The sequence below is a fragment of the Bubalus kerabau genome, chromosome 20, assembly GCF_029407905.1.
Source record: "Bubalus kerabau isolate K-KA32 ecotype Philippines breed swamp buffalo chromosome 20, PCC_UOA_SB_1v2, whole genome shotgun sequence".
In the NCBI taxonomy this organism is placed as follows: domain Eukaryota; kingdom Metazoa; phylum Chordata; class Mammalia; order Artiodactyla; family Bovidae; genus Bubalus; species Bubalus kerabau.
Window position 1 is genome coordinate 62,572,697 of NC_073643.1, and position 13,742 is coordinate 62,586,438.

Genomic DNA, 13,742 nt, shown 5'->3' on the forward strand with positions numbered 1-13,742 from the left:
GACTACATTCCTCGGGCACCTCTACAGATTGGACAGTAGGTGGCGCTTTCAGCCTGTTTGAATCAGTTCACGGGCTTTGGCTTGTTTACTTACTTTTAAGCTGTTTTACCACCATTGCACAGAAAACAGAGTAATTTGGTACATAAGTGTATAAAGTCCAGATCAATGTCATGGGAGCAATTCCAGAAGAACACAAAGCCATATAACTGGATCTGCAGGAAGCATTTACAAATATTCACAGAAAAGACTTTACCTCTCCATAGATCCAAACTGAAAACAGAAAGTGAAAGTCACTCAGTCATGTCCTACCCTTTGTGATCCCTTAGACTGTAGCCGGCCATGCTCCTCTGCCCACGGAATTATCCAGGCAAGAACACTGGAGTGAGTTGCCATTCTCTTCTCTAGGGAACCATCCCAACCCAAATTATCCAATAATAAAATGCTTTAGGGTTTGTGTCACAGATGCTCTTTGCTATTTGATTCCTGGTAATGACAGAATCTCAGGCTGACCTGGGACCCGCCCTAAAGTAGTTTGTGTCCTGTGACCCTGGTCAGACACATAGAGTTTAGTTTGGTTTTCTTGTTTGGAAACAATTTGACCTAGCTGCTCACAAGCAAAAAGCAAATTACTAGACCTTAAAACATTCCAGTAGAGTACAGTCAAGTGCTCTTGATTCTAGGAACTCCAAAGGATGTTTTTAAGCCTCGTCAGCCACCAGTTTCTCTTGATTCTGAAAGCTGGGTTTACTAGGGACCGGCAGCAGTGGAAGTGTGATGAAATCACTTCAGCAGTGTTGTGCTTCAAAGCACAGGGTCTGTAGAGACTAGGAACAAAGATAAAATATTCTGAAGGGGTGAATCCAGGGCCTTTACTCTTCTCTGAACAAAAGTTTGTTCACAGACTCATTTTATGCATCACTTGGGCTTCCCTGGTGGCTCAGAGGTTAAAGTGTCTGCCTGCAATGTCAGAGACCTGGGTTCGATCCCTGGGTCCGGAAGATCCCCTGGAGAAGGAAATGGCAACTCACTCCAGTATTCTTGCCTGGAGAATCCCATGGACGGAGGAGCCTGGTGGGCTACAGTCCACGGGTTCAGAAAGAGTCAGACACGACTGAGAGACTTCACTTTCACTTTCAGGGAGGGCACAGGCTCCCTGGGCTCTCCAAATCCCTCCGGTTAAGAGCTCCTGGCCCGGGAGTGAAAGAAAGCAAAGGCAGCCCTTCCATCTTCCCTATTCCGACCTCTGGTCCCATCACATTCCGTCCTCTGGTCCCATGAGAGGGACGGTGGACCCTCAGCGCGCTGTCCCAGCCGCACGGCTGCCAGAGGAGTTACAGGAGCAGACCTGCCCAGTGGCGCCACTGCTTCCTGCCTGCTTCCGGGCCTTGTGAGAAGGCCCCAAGGAGATCTAGGAAAAGCAAAGGGGAGTCCAACTCAGCAGAGCAGCCCCGAAGCACAGGGAGTTAAAGAAACAGGAAGCACGGCTCAGGTCAAGGAACGACCCCTTTTTGCCGGCTGCGCCAATAAGGGCTGTGGCTAAAGCGTCCCGCTCCCTGTGCACGCGCGTCTCTGCGTCTGCAGGCACTTCCGGTTTGCCTCACCGTGAGCGGCGGCTGCTTGTCAGAAGGCAGATCTTTTCTACCATCAATAAACTGTCTTTTCCCCGCTGTCAGCCCTGTAATCTGGCACTATATGTGCCTTGCTCCATTGGCTGCTAACACTTCGGTAAAAGGAGATCTAACTGTCGAGAGTTCAAAATTCCAGGGGTCTGTGGAGTCCCGCCACCAATCACCCCCTAGAGTTGTGTTTTAATCAGGTTCAGTTCAATTCAGTTGCTCAGCCGTGTCCGACTCTTTGTGACCCCATGAATCACAGCACGCCAGGCCTCCCGGTCCATCACCAACTCCCGGAGTTCACTCAAACTCACGTCCATCAAGTTGGTGATGCCATCCAGCCATCTCATCCTCTGTCGTCCCCTTCTCCTCTTGCCCCCAGTCTCTCCCAGCATCAGAGTCTTTTCCAATGATTCAATTCTTCACATGAGGTGGCCAAAGTACTGGAGTTTCAGCTTTAGCATCATCCCTTCCAAAGAAATCCCAGGGCTGATCTCCTTCAGAATGGACTGGTTGGATCTCCTTGCAGTCCAAGGGACTCTCAAGAGTCTTCTCCAACACCACAGTTGAAAAGCATCAGTTCTTTGGCGCTCAGCTTTCTTCACAGTCCAACTCTCACATCCATACATGACCACTGGAAAAACCATAGCCTTGACTAGACGGACCTTTGTTGGCAAAGTAATGTCTGCTTTTGAATATGCTATCTAGGTTGGTCATAACTTTCCTTCCAAGGAGTAAGCGTCTTTTAATTTCATGGCTGAAGTCACTATCTGCAGTGATTTTGGAGCCCAGAAAAATAAAGTCTGACACTGTTTCCACTGTTTCCCCATCTATTTCCCATGAAGTGATCTTCATTTTCTGAATGTTGAGCTTTAAGTCAACTTTTTCACTCTCCACTTTCACTTTCATCAAGAGGCTTTTTAGTTCCTCTTCACTTTCTGCCATAAGGGTGATGTCACCTGCATATCTGAGGTTATTGATATTTCTCCAGGTGAGTCAGGTAAAAATGCTCATTACATGCTTATGATTGAAGATACTAAAGTGAGAACATGAATGAATTTAGAACTTTTGGAACATCTGATTTTAAAAGTATTTGTTTATCTTTAAAGTCCAATAAGAAAATTTTACTCTTGCTTATGTTGTCTGAGGAATAAACATGGAAAGATACTTACTGAAAAAAAGCTACAAAATTTGAGGCTTTGAAGAAGGGAAGTAAAAGAGAATGGGCTTCATGAAGAGTAACTCCTTTCAGATGGAGAAGCTGAGAGGAGAAAAAAATTGATTTAAGAAAAGATCTTACTATTAGAGCTGAGGCCATCTGCCATTTAGTCAAATTTGGTTTTCTGCATGCAGGGTCACCTTATACAGACTCGTATAGACACACAATACAGCTACCATCTCCACTGATATGCAGAGGGGTGCCCTAGTGCAGCTTCAGACTACTTTGTGGGCACTCAGGATGCTCAGGACTCTGTCTTTCGTGTCCCTGGGAAGTGACTCCCAGGAGGTCCATCCACTGAGCCGAGTTCCACTCTGTTTTCAAGGAGCCCTTTAAATCCCTGAGGCCAGAGCCCCTCTCTCTCACCACTTAAAATGCCCACCCGCCCCCCAACCCGTGTCACTGCTCCTTATCAACATGGCTGCTGCTTTTATAATCAGTCTTAAGATATGGTCCCCTGATTCTATTATTTTTTATTATGCTGAAGTCAGTCAAGTGTCTTATATCTTACTAGCATATTAATATGTCAGATTCAGAGAAATAATTCAAGGATGAAGCCAACTGATTATCCTCCTATCCATATGAAGTATATAAATATAATCTCTGGGAGATGGTGAAGGACAGGGAAGCCTGGTGTGCTGCAGTCCATGGGGTCGCAAAGAGTTGGACATGACTGAGTGACTGAACAATGATATAATATTATATCAATTGATAAAGAATGTACAGTGCATAGGAGAAAATGGGAGAAAAGTATTTTAAAAATTGGATCAAGCTTAGCTAATAAAATTAGCAGTTGCAAATGTTGTTTGAGGGAAGAACATAATGAATTAGGAAATTTTCATCTTATGTGAAAAGAAAACAGCAAAAGTCACAGAACATCCTCATGAGTAGACATATTTATTTATTTAGAAACTGCTTATTTTCTGTCATCCAATTTCCATTTTAAGAGTTTGTGGGGTTTCCATAATGCCTCATGGTAAAGAAACCTGCCGATGCAGGAGATATGAGTTCAATCCCTGGTCCAGGAAGATCCCATGTGCCTCAGAGGAACTAAGGCCATGAACCACAACCATCAAGCCTGTGGTCCACAGACTGGGGGCCACAGCTCCTGAGCCCATGCTCTGCCACCACTGAAGCCTGGGGGCCCTGGGGCCCATGCTCCATAGCAAGAGAAGCCGCTGCAATGAGAAGGCCAGGCACCACAACCAGAGTGTGCCCCACTCACCACAACCAGAGCACACCTGTGCAGCAGCAAGGATCCAGCATAGCCCCCACCCAAGAAAAGAGCCTGTGAAAGAATAGCTGAAGCCCACGCAGTGCTGTGTGTACCCGTCCAGTGGCCTGAGCAGTGGGCACTGCAGGCCAGCCTTCAGGGGGAACTGTGGAGTAGGCAGCGAGCTTGCCTGCCTGCCTGTGGACTAGGCCAGCACCTCAGATCCAGTAGCGTTGCACTCAGCTGCTGAAGTGACCCATTCACGGTGAAGTCCTCCTTGGTCAGAGCTTGCTCAGCTGCCACCTGCTGTTCCCTTTTAATGTCTTCAGAAGCTGCAGACGTAGAGATCAGGCACAACCTCCCAAGAGTGTTCGCAGGAAACGGTGCGCTGGGCAGAACTTCCCGGGTGAGCATCCACCAAGTCAGACCCACCGACTGAGCTCCCTGGTTGCCGGGAATGGGTGGTCTCCAGGGTGCAGAGGAGAGTCCGTGTCACACAGACGGATGGTAAGAAGTTCACATACATGCCTCTGGAAGAGGCTGGCGGTCAGCCCTAGGCTCATAACCAGCAGGAGTCTTGGCTCCTGGAAGCTGCCTGGGTCTGATTAGTGGAGGCTCCAGGAGCAAAGCGGCCGACCAGAGGAGCGGCGGCAGCAAACTGCAGCTCAGCTCGCTGGCCAGGGTTCCTGGAGGACGCAGCAGGGACAGCAGCTGGGTTTTCAGTGGCAACGATGGCATGAGCTGCCTATAGAACCTTCTGCCAGGTTCTCTTCGGATTCCTAATGTAAAGGCCGCCACTTTTCCTTCTGTAGATGTACTGCTCCATTGGGAAGTAAAGGTCGGTGCTACCTAAGTGGTCCCCTGCTGCAAGGAACGTGATGGTGTCGTCCTTCATTTGCGGGACATCAAGGACCAAGGATAGTGTAAAAGATTCACTTTAAGTTATGACAAGAATCCAGACAGTGCCATATGGACCACTGTCTGGGTAGCGTGGGAAAAGCCTGAGAAGATGTGTTAGAGAAGCCAGATAATCTTTCTGATAAAACAAACTTGACTTTCATTCAGTTTGTAGAAATAACGCTGTGAGTTTTATTCTTTAGCGGTTTAGATTTTTTTGTAATGTCTTGGCATTTCTGAGAAACTTATAATACATGTACAAGGTTCAAGAACCTAGAAATTGAAAATACTTCATATTACATTGTTCTTCCTACCCCCTCCCTTCTTGTCAAGGCCCTGCTGCTTCCACAATCAGCCACGTGTTTTGTTTCTCAGGAATAGCTTCCAGAGGTTTATTTATTTTTTCTAAGTATTTATTTGGCTGTGTCCATGGGAGGAACTCTTAGCTGTGGCGTGTGGGTTCTAGTTTCATGACAAGGGATTGAACTCAGGCCCCTACAGTGAGAGAGCAGAGTCTTAGCCCCTGGATTAGGAGAGACATCCCAGAATGTCATTTTATGGACAGAAGCAAATATGAATATCTATTTCTTATCCACTCCACATGTGGTGCTAGTGGTAAAGAACCCACCTCCCTGTGCAGGAGACATAAGGGACTCAGATTCAATCCCTGGGTCTGGAAGATCCTCTGGAGCAGGAAATGGCAACCCACTCTAGTTTCCCTGCCTGGAGCATCGCCATGGGCAGAGGAGCCCTTTGGGCTACAGTCCATAGTGTCACAAAGTGTCGGACGTGACTGAGTGTGAGCACACAGCCACATTTAAAACCATAAATGGTCGCACACTGTGCACAATGTTTTATGGTATCTTGCTTATATTCAGCTGACACTATCTTGGGGACTATTCTCTCTTGGGACACTATTTTCCACAAATCAGTCCACTGAATAGATGATGTACTATAATACGCTTTACTGGTCCACACTGGAATAAACACTAATATAAAATGACATCTTGACATCACAGAAAACAATGTAATGCATAACCGTAGCCTAATTTATTCCATTTCAGGAAAATGTATCAATTTCTAATGCATTAGGAATTTCTACAAATCTAATGGACTTGTAGCCTGAAGTATTTCCAACTGAAATACAGCATCTGATAGGATGTTGCTGGTAAACTAGCACGTTGCTGGATTCCCCACCCCCCTCCCCCCAAGGAGCTGTGCAATGATCATTTCTCTTTCCTTAAGACTCAACCTCTCTTCTCCCAGATATTTCCCTGATGTGTTTTTAAAAACATTCACCAACCTCTTCTGCCCTTGTGACTTCTCTATAATCCGCTCCTCTTCTTATCACTGCCCTTCATTCTCACGCCCTCATTGCCTGGCCTGGCCTCTACCTGCCATCTCAACATTGCCCATCATTGCTCCACCCACTCCCCTGGAGACGGTATCAATATGGCCTGATAGATGGTTGAGTATAGAAAAATGGTTCATGGATGATATTGAATCACTGGATAAGAAGGAGACATCCACAGGGGAGTATAAGGTAGCTGGGGAAGAAGGAAAATTTAGCTTTTATCTGTGGTCTTCATTCAGGGGAAGATGCTACAGGGCCCACCAGGGAAGAGGAAGTCAGAGTCAGAGGTAAATACTTGGGAGGTGGTGTCCAGAAATTCCAGCAGGAACTCTGGAGAGAAGAGTGAGGGAGAGCGCCTGCTGTGAAGCTGCTGTGAGTGTTGGGCAGGGACACACACGGGGCAGCAGAGAAAGAAGCAGGAAGGTAATGACAGGCTTCCCAAGGGAGGGGAGGGTGTCACGGTAATAGTGATGTGCACAGTTACACATGTCACGGAGAGACAAGGGAGGATGGAAAAGAACCAGTGAGAGGGGAGGGCAGATGCAACTAATACATCCTGTATGCTGTTTCATGAGAGGCCAAGAGCAGAGGCCAAGAGAGAGGCTGAGCCAGAGCACAGGACACAATGAAGGAGACATAAAAGATGATAAATAAAAACATAGGTGTTCAAATCAAGATTTTGTTAAAACGCTCTTTTGAGGAATACAATTGGGATTTTAAGGAACTCCTTTTAAGGAATGTAGAAATAAAGTTGCAGGTGAGATATTAATTCTTAGATGATGATTCACAAGAATGACTCCCCTGCCTAAAGAGTGACACCATCAGAAGCAGTTCTGTGCAGAGGTGAGCGGGGAGATGGCACAGCACAGGGGTGGAGACACGTGGTCGATGGAAACGCTGGGCCTTCACGGGAGGAGGGGGTTCCTGTAGACCGCACATGCCGGTGTGCTGAGAACATCGAGCAGGAGTTATTTGAGCCATTGAGAGTCACTGTACTTGAAGGGGTTTTTGTTTAGATATAATTTTATTTCTTTCTGGCTGCCCTGGGTCTTCTTTGCTGCCTGCAGGCTCTCTCTACTTGTAGCGAGCAGGGCCTGTGCTCTAGTTGGGTGATTGGGCTTCCCACTTTGGCGGCTTCTCTTGCTGTGGAGCGCTGGGCTCTAGAATGCCTGGGCTCAGTATTGGCGGTGTACAGACTTAATTTCTCTGTGGCATGTGGGGTCATCTGGGGATCAGAGATCGAACCAGTGTCCCCTGCACTGCAAGGTAGATTCTTAACCACTGGACCACCAGGGAAGCCCCTGTACTTGAAGTTTTCATTGGAGCTACCTAAAACATGATAAAAGTGATCTCAGCAAAAGGGGGAAGGAGCAGCGAGCACACGGCCTGCCTTCCAGCAAAGACGGCCTGCTGGGTGTGCACAGACCCCTTTCCATTTCTGAACCACACTTGCCATTTACTCACTTCCTCTTTCTCCACCTAAAAACCACACATCTCTTAAATTCTCCAAGCAATCTCCCTGTTGGCTTTCTTCCATGGAAGTAGAATTTCTGGGTAAAAGATTCTGTGCAATCTTTCCATGTGAATATCAGAAGAAGGTGAACATTTGTTTGAGGTTATGGTTCTGGAAATTCAGAGTTAAATATGTTTCAGCTCACATTGGCCAAACGTGCTGTACCTGGCCTCAGCCTCCTGTATTTTAGTTGGCTCACTGGTGTCATTAAGGCCCTGGGATCCCTGTGGCCCCTCAACTACTGCATCCACCTCCTACAGCATGGGAAAAAAAAAAAAAAAAAAAAAGGCTCTCTGGTACCATTAAGATCCCTGTTGATTGCAGATCCTGTGATCTTGCTGGTGCCTTGATTTAGGAAGCTTCCTAAGTCCTTACCTAGGATTTGTTGGCATAAAGTTCAACCAGGAAAAACAGAAAACAAAACCTGTTTTAGTGTGTCTCTTGATATTTGGGTTTTTTTTTACATTTGCAAGAGCAAAACACAGAAAATGAAGCAAAAGATACTTTCAAACATATACAGTTAGCTGATTTAGAATTACTGATTCAAAGAGTGTCTGTAAAAATAAAATGTGACTTCCACTTCCAGCTTTAAGAGGAACAGTATCTGAACTTCCTCACCTGGCACTGGTAATTAGAAAGCTGAACAAAATACTCGGAACAACTGTTTTCAGGTCCTGGACAGCAGTCCATGCAGAACTAAGTTCCTAGAGTGAAGATGGATACACAAATCCATCTGATGACTCCCGGCTGTCTGCCTTCAGGCAATTTCCATGCTGCAGGTACAGGGAGGGGAAGCCAGATGCAGCCCAGCAAAGCGCTGATCTGAGAACACAGGTGAGCCAGGGAGGCACAGCAGGTGATATGTGTGGGGCAGGGCATCGATAAGAGAGAGCTACTCAGACAGAAAGAATTATTCCAAGTGCCTAATGAGCCCACTGAGTCTCTGTTATTGATCACACACAGGTGAAATTCCACAAGGCTGGGCAGGAACAACTTTTGATGAAAGAATTATTACTGGAGACCTATGCATTGAGTGGGACTGGATGCCATGATCTTCGTTTTCTGAATGTTGAGCTTTAAGCCAACTTTTTCACTCTCCTCTTTCACTTTCATCAAGAGGCTCTTTAGTTCCTCTTCACTTTCTGCCAGAAGGGTGGTGCCATCTGAATATCTGAGGTTGTTGATATTTCTCCCAGCAATCTTGATTCCAGCTTGTGCTTCCTCCAGCCCAGCGTTTCTCATGGTGTACTCTGCATGTAGGTTAAATAAGCAGGGTGACAATATACATCCTTGATGTACTCCTTTTCCTATTTGGAACCAGTCTGTGGTTCCATGTCCAGTTCTAACTGTTGCTTCCTGACCTGTATATAGGTTTCTCAAGAGGCAGGTCAGGTGGTCTGGTATTCCCATCTCTTTTAGAATTTTCCACAGTTTGTTGTCATCCACACAGTCAAAGGCTTTGGCATAGTCAATAAAGTGGAAATAGATGCTTTTCTGGAACTGTCTTGCTTTTTTGATGATTCAGGGGATGTTGGCAATTTGATCTCTGGTTCCTCTGCCTTTTCTAAAATCACCTTGAGCATCTGGAAGTTCACAGTTCACGTATTGCTGAAGCCTGGCTTAGAGAATTTTGAGGATTACTTCACTAGTGTGTGAGATGAGTGCAATTGTGCGGTAGTTTGAACATTCTTTGGCATTGCCTTTCTTTGGGATTGGAATGAAAACTGACCTTTTCCAGTCCTGTGACCACTGCTGAGTTTTCCAAATTTACTGGCATATTGAGTGCAGCACTTTCACAGCATCATCTTTTAGGATTTGAAATAGCTCAACAAATAGATGGGGAAACAGTGGAAACAGTGGTTGACTTTATTTTGGGGGGCTCCCAAATTACCACAGATAGTGATTACAACCATGAAAGGAAAATATGCTTATCCTTGAAGGAAAGTTATGATCATCCTAGACAGCATATTAAAAAGCAGAGATGGTACTTTGCCAACAAAAGTCCTTCTAATCAAAACTATGGTTTTTCTAGTAGTCATGTATGGATGTGAGAGTTGGACTATAAAGAAAGCTTAGCACAGAAGAATTGATGCTTTTGAACTGTGGTGTTGGAGAAGATGCTTGAGAGTCCCTTGGTCACCAAGGCGATCCAACCAGTAAATCCTAAAGGAGGTCAATCTTGGGTGTTTATTGGAAGGACTGATGCTGAAGCTGAAACTCCAATGCTTTTGCCACCTGATTTGAAGAGCTAACTATTAGAAAAGACCCTAATGCTGGGAAAGATTGAAGGCAGGAGGAGACGGGGATGACAGAGGATGAGATGGTTGGATAGAATCACCAATTCAATGAACATGAGTTTGGGTGAACTCAAGGAGTTGGTGATGGACAGGGAGGCCTGGCACGCTGCGGTTCATGGGGTTGCAAAGAGTTGGACATGACTGAGTGACTGAAATGAACTGAACTGAATGGATTGAAAAGTGTCCAACATTCATGTGGGGCTGAGAATCCTCACCAGCCAGAGTGAAGAAACCTCCTTGAATATGTGGGGCATTCAACTGAGACAGAAAATGCATGTATTAGAGCTGAAACTAAAAAAAGAGAGAGAGCGAAATGAAACTACTCACAAGCCTTAAAATAAAGGGTGCATAGAATTGTACTAACAAACCTCAGCAATAATCCTCAAAATGTCTGTTATGAGGGTAATCATTTCCTACCAGGAAAAAGCAAAATTAACACTTTCAGGAAACATACAAAGAAAACAAACGAAAAGACGTTTCTATCACCCAGGAAACTTCAAGACATTTAGGCCTGGCACACTGGTCCTGTGTCAGACAGCAGGTCCAATGTATATTTCATATTATCTCATACCCACCCACAAAATAAATATAAACCCCTTTATATACACTGCAAATATACTAGAATATTCAGGAAATTGACTACTTTCTGGTAAAATATGAATTCTCAAGACTAATATTTAAAGCAGCTGTAACAAAAGAAAAATAAGCAAGGAAGTCTATAAAATAAATTTTTTTCAAGAATTACTTCTGAAAATCATGTGAGGGCTATGCAAGCAAAGAACAACTGACTGCAAAAGTACCACATAATTTTAAAGAATCAAGAATAGAACAGAAGAAATCTGTATTTTGTGAACATAATTTAACCCTGATATGAGTCGGACAGGACTGAGCAACTTCACTTTCACTTTTCACTTGTGTGCATTGGAGAAGGAAATGGCAACCGTCTCCAGTGTTCCTGCCTGGAGAATCCGAAGGACGGAGGAGCCTGGTGGGCTGCCATCTATGGGGTTGCACAGAGTTGGACACGACTGAAGCGACTTAGCAGCAGCAGCAGCATGAGAACTTGACATAAGTGACATAAAACAAAAGCACACACCAATTTTACCTACTATTCTTTGTCTCCTACTCTATTAAATGCTAATTAATGATATATGAATCATTGCAGAGAAATTCTCCATCTCCAAAAAAACTTAGGTTTACTCACAATTTTTGTTCCTTTTAAGTAAGTCAAGCTGTACAGTCTAAGAAGTGCTTGCTCCAGAAGATGTGGAATATATATACAATGGAAAATTAGTCATAAAATCAAATGAAATAATGCCATTTGCAGCAACATGGATGAACATGGTGATTTCACTTTAAGGGAAGTAAGTCAGACAGAAAGAGACAAGCATCGTATGACATCACACATGTGGAATATTGAAGAATGATACAGATGAACTTATCTACAAAGCAGAGGTCAAGTCACAGACATAGAAAACACGCTTATGGTACCAAAGAGGACACGGGGGTGTGGGGAGAGGTGAGTCAGGAGTTTGGGGTCAGTATGCACGCACTGCTGTATGTACACCAGGTGGCACAAGGAGCTGCTGTGTAGTGAGGGAGCTGTACTCAGTATCTTGTGACGACCTGTAACGGGAAAGAATCCGGAAGAATATATAGTCGCTCAGTCGTGTCCAACTCTTTAGGACTCCAGGGCCTGTAGCCCGCCAAGCTCCTCTCAAAGGAGGGGGTCACAAGGAGCTGGACACAACAAAGGGACTAACCACACGAGTCCTACTCTGCTCGTTCTCAGCCAACTTGGAGAAAGACATGACGTCTTAGCAGCGCTGCAGTAAGTTTTGCTCTAAGATGCCTGCCCTGTAGGGAACAATTTAAGCTTATTCTGAATTTCAGTTGTGCTTGCAAGTAATTTTGTCAGGAGAAAGAGTTGGTGAAAGAAAGCACAGCTGGCCCAGAGGAAACTAACCAGGCGGGAAAACACAAAACACACGCTTAACACACAATCAAACATTAAACTGATTGAGGACACTTCTTGAAATGTTGAACTTCTTGAAAAGAGTAAACCATTTCAAGAAGTGTCCTAATTCATTCCCCGTTTGTCCACACTTAATTGAGTGTGCTCAGATAAGACACTCTGTGTCTACAGAGTGTGCTGCCATTCTTGGCTAATTTAAAATATAGTGTATTAATAGGAAATTGGAGGTATAATAAGGCAAACAGATCAGGAGACAACTGTCCTTGAAAAGATAGTTGATGACTTAGAGTTCCCAAGAGGAGGGACAGGCCACGCCTTGGGCCACCCGGGAAAGGACCGGCCTTGTCTGGAGAGGGAGGGAGGGGAATTCAGCGCAGGGGCCTTTACTGTGACTCCTCAGGAGGGAACAGTGAGCTGGGTGCGCAGGTTCAGGACTGGCTGGTGCGCGTGATGTTAGTGGCCATCCTCGGTGTCTGCCTCTGGGTGACAAGGGAAGGGGACAGTGGCCCGGAGCACAGCTTAAATGTCACCTCCTCAGAGACACGTCCCCATGTGCATCTGCGGTGACAGCTCCCCCATGTCTCCTGCCCTTACCACCTCGGTCCTTCACGGCACCAGGGCCGGCCCTGTCTGCACCCGCTGGGGCTCGTCACCCATGAGTCCTCTGCCCCGGGACCCCTTTCCTCCCTGCCCTTCCTGCCCCAGCCCCCCCCTTCCCGCTGTGCCCTGTCCGCCCTTCACTCCATGGAGCTGACTCTTCTACAAGCTGTTCTGTTTATTCCTTGTCTCCCTCCACAGGGTCAGCTCTGTGGGAGCAGCAGGATCGTTTCTTTTTAAAGTGTGGTGGTTTTCTGTCTTACTCTCCTCTTGAATGTCAAGCACTGTGAAGTGTCGTGGCTGGGTCCCTGCCCCCAGCACAGGCCTGGCACAGAGCACATGCACTCTCAGCATTTGGGGAAGAACCAGCAGTGGTAAGCCTTGTTGCTGCCCCCAGGGGACTGTTAAAAACAAGACAACAGCCCCAAAGGAGTTGCTTAGTTAGGAACCATGCTAGCAAAAGACTTAAATGCAGTTTTGGCTCTTCCAGAAATGAAATCTTGGAACAGTCAGCCAGGAATCTTCTGATTATCACTAGTTGAGTCATCTGTCTGTGAAAGCTTTCCAGCCTTTAATGGAAAGTAACCTCACAGTAACCACTGGGATTCTTTGCCCAGTACAACTTCCTTGTTCCCGATCCCTTATGCCTATAAAAATCTTTTGTTTTGTGCAAATCCTCAGAGTTTCTAACTGCTACGTTGGATGTTGCCTGATTCATAAATCTTTAAATAAAGGCACTAAGATTTTAAAATTTTCCTGAGTTGAATTTTATTTTATTTTAATAGGGCGAATAGCTTAATTTGGAGAAGGCAATGGCACCCCACCCCAGTACTCTTGCCTGGAAAATCCCATGGATGGAGGAGCCTTGTAGGCTGTGGTCCATGGGGTCGCTAGGAGTCGGACACGACTGAGCAACTTCATTTTCATTTTTCAAATGGCAACCCTCTCCAGTGTTCTTGCCTGGAGAATCCCAGGGGCAGGGGAGCCTGGTGAGCTGCTGTCTATGGGGTCTCACAGAGTCGGACACGATTGAAGGGACTTAGCAGCAGCATAGCTTATTTTAA

General features: G+C 45.8%; 1 pseudogene; it reads right to left on the reverse strand.

Moving 5' to 3' along the window:
* Positions 1-4,201: 4,201 nt before the first annotated feature.
* Positions 4,202-5,000, reverse strand: LOC129635084 (40S ribosomal protein SA-like; annotated as a pseudogene).
* Positions 5,001-13,742: the final 8,742 nt, after the last annotated feature.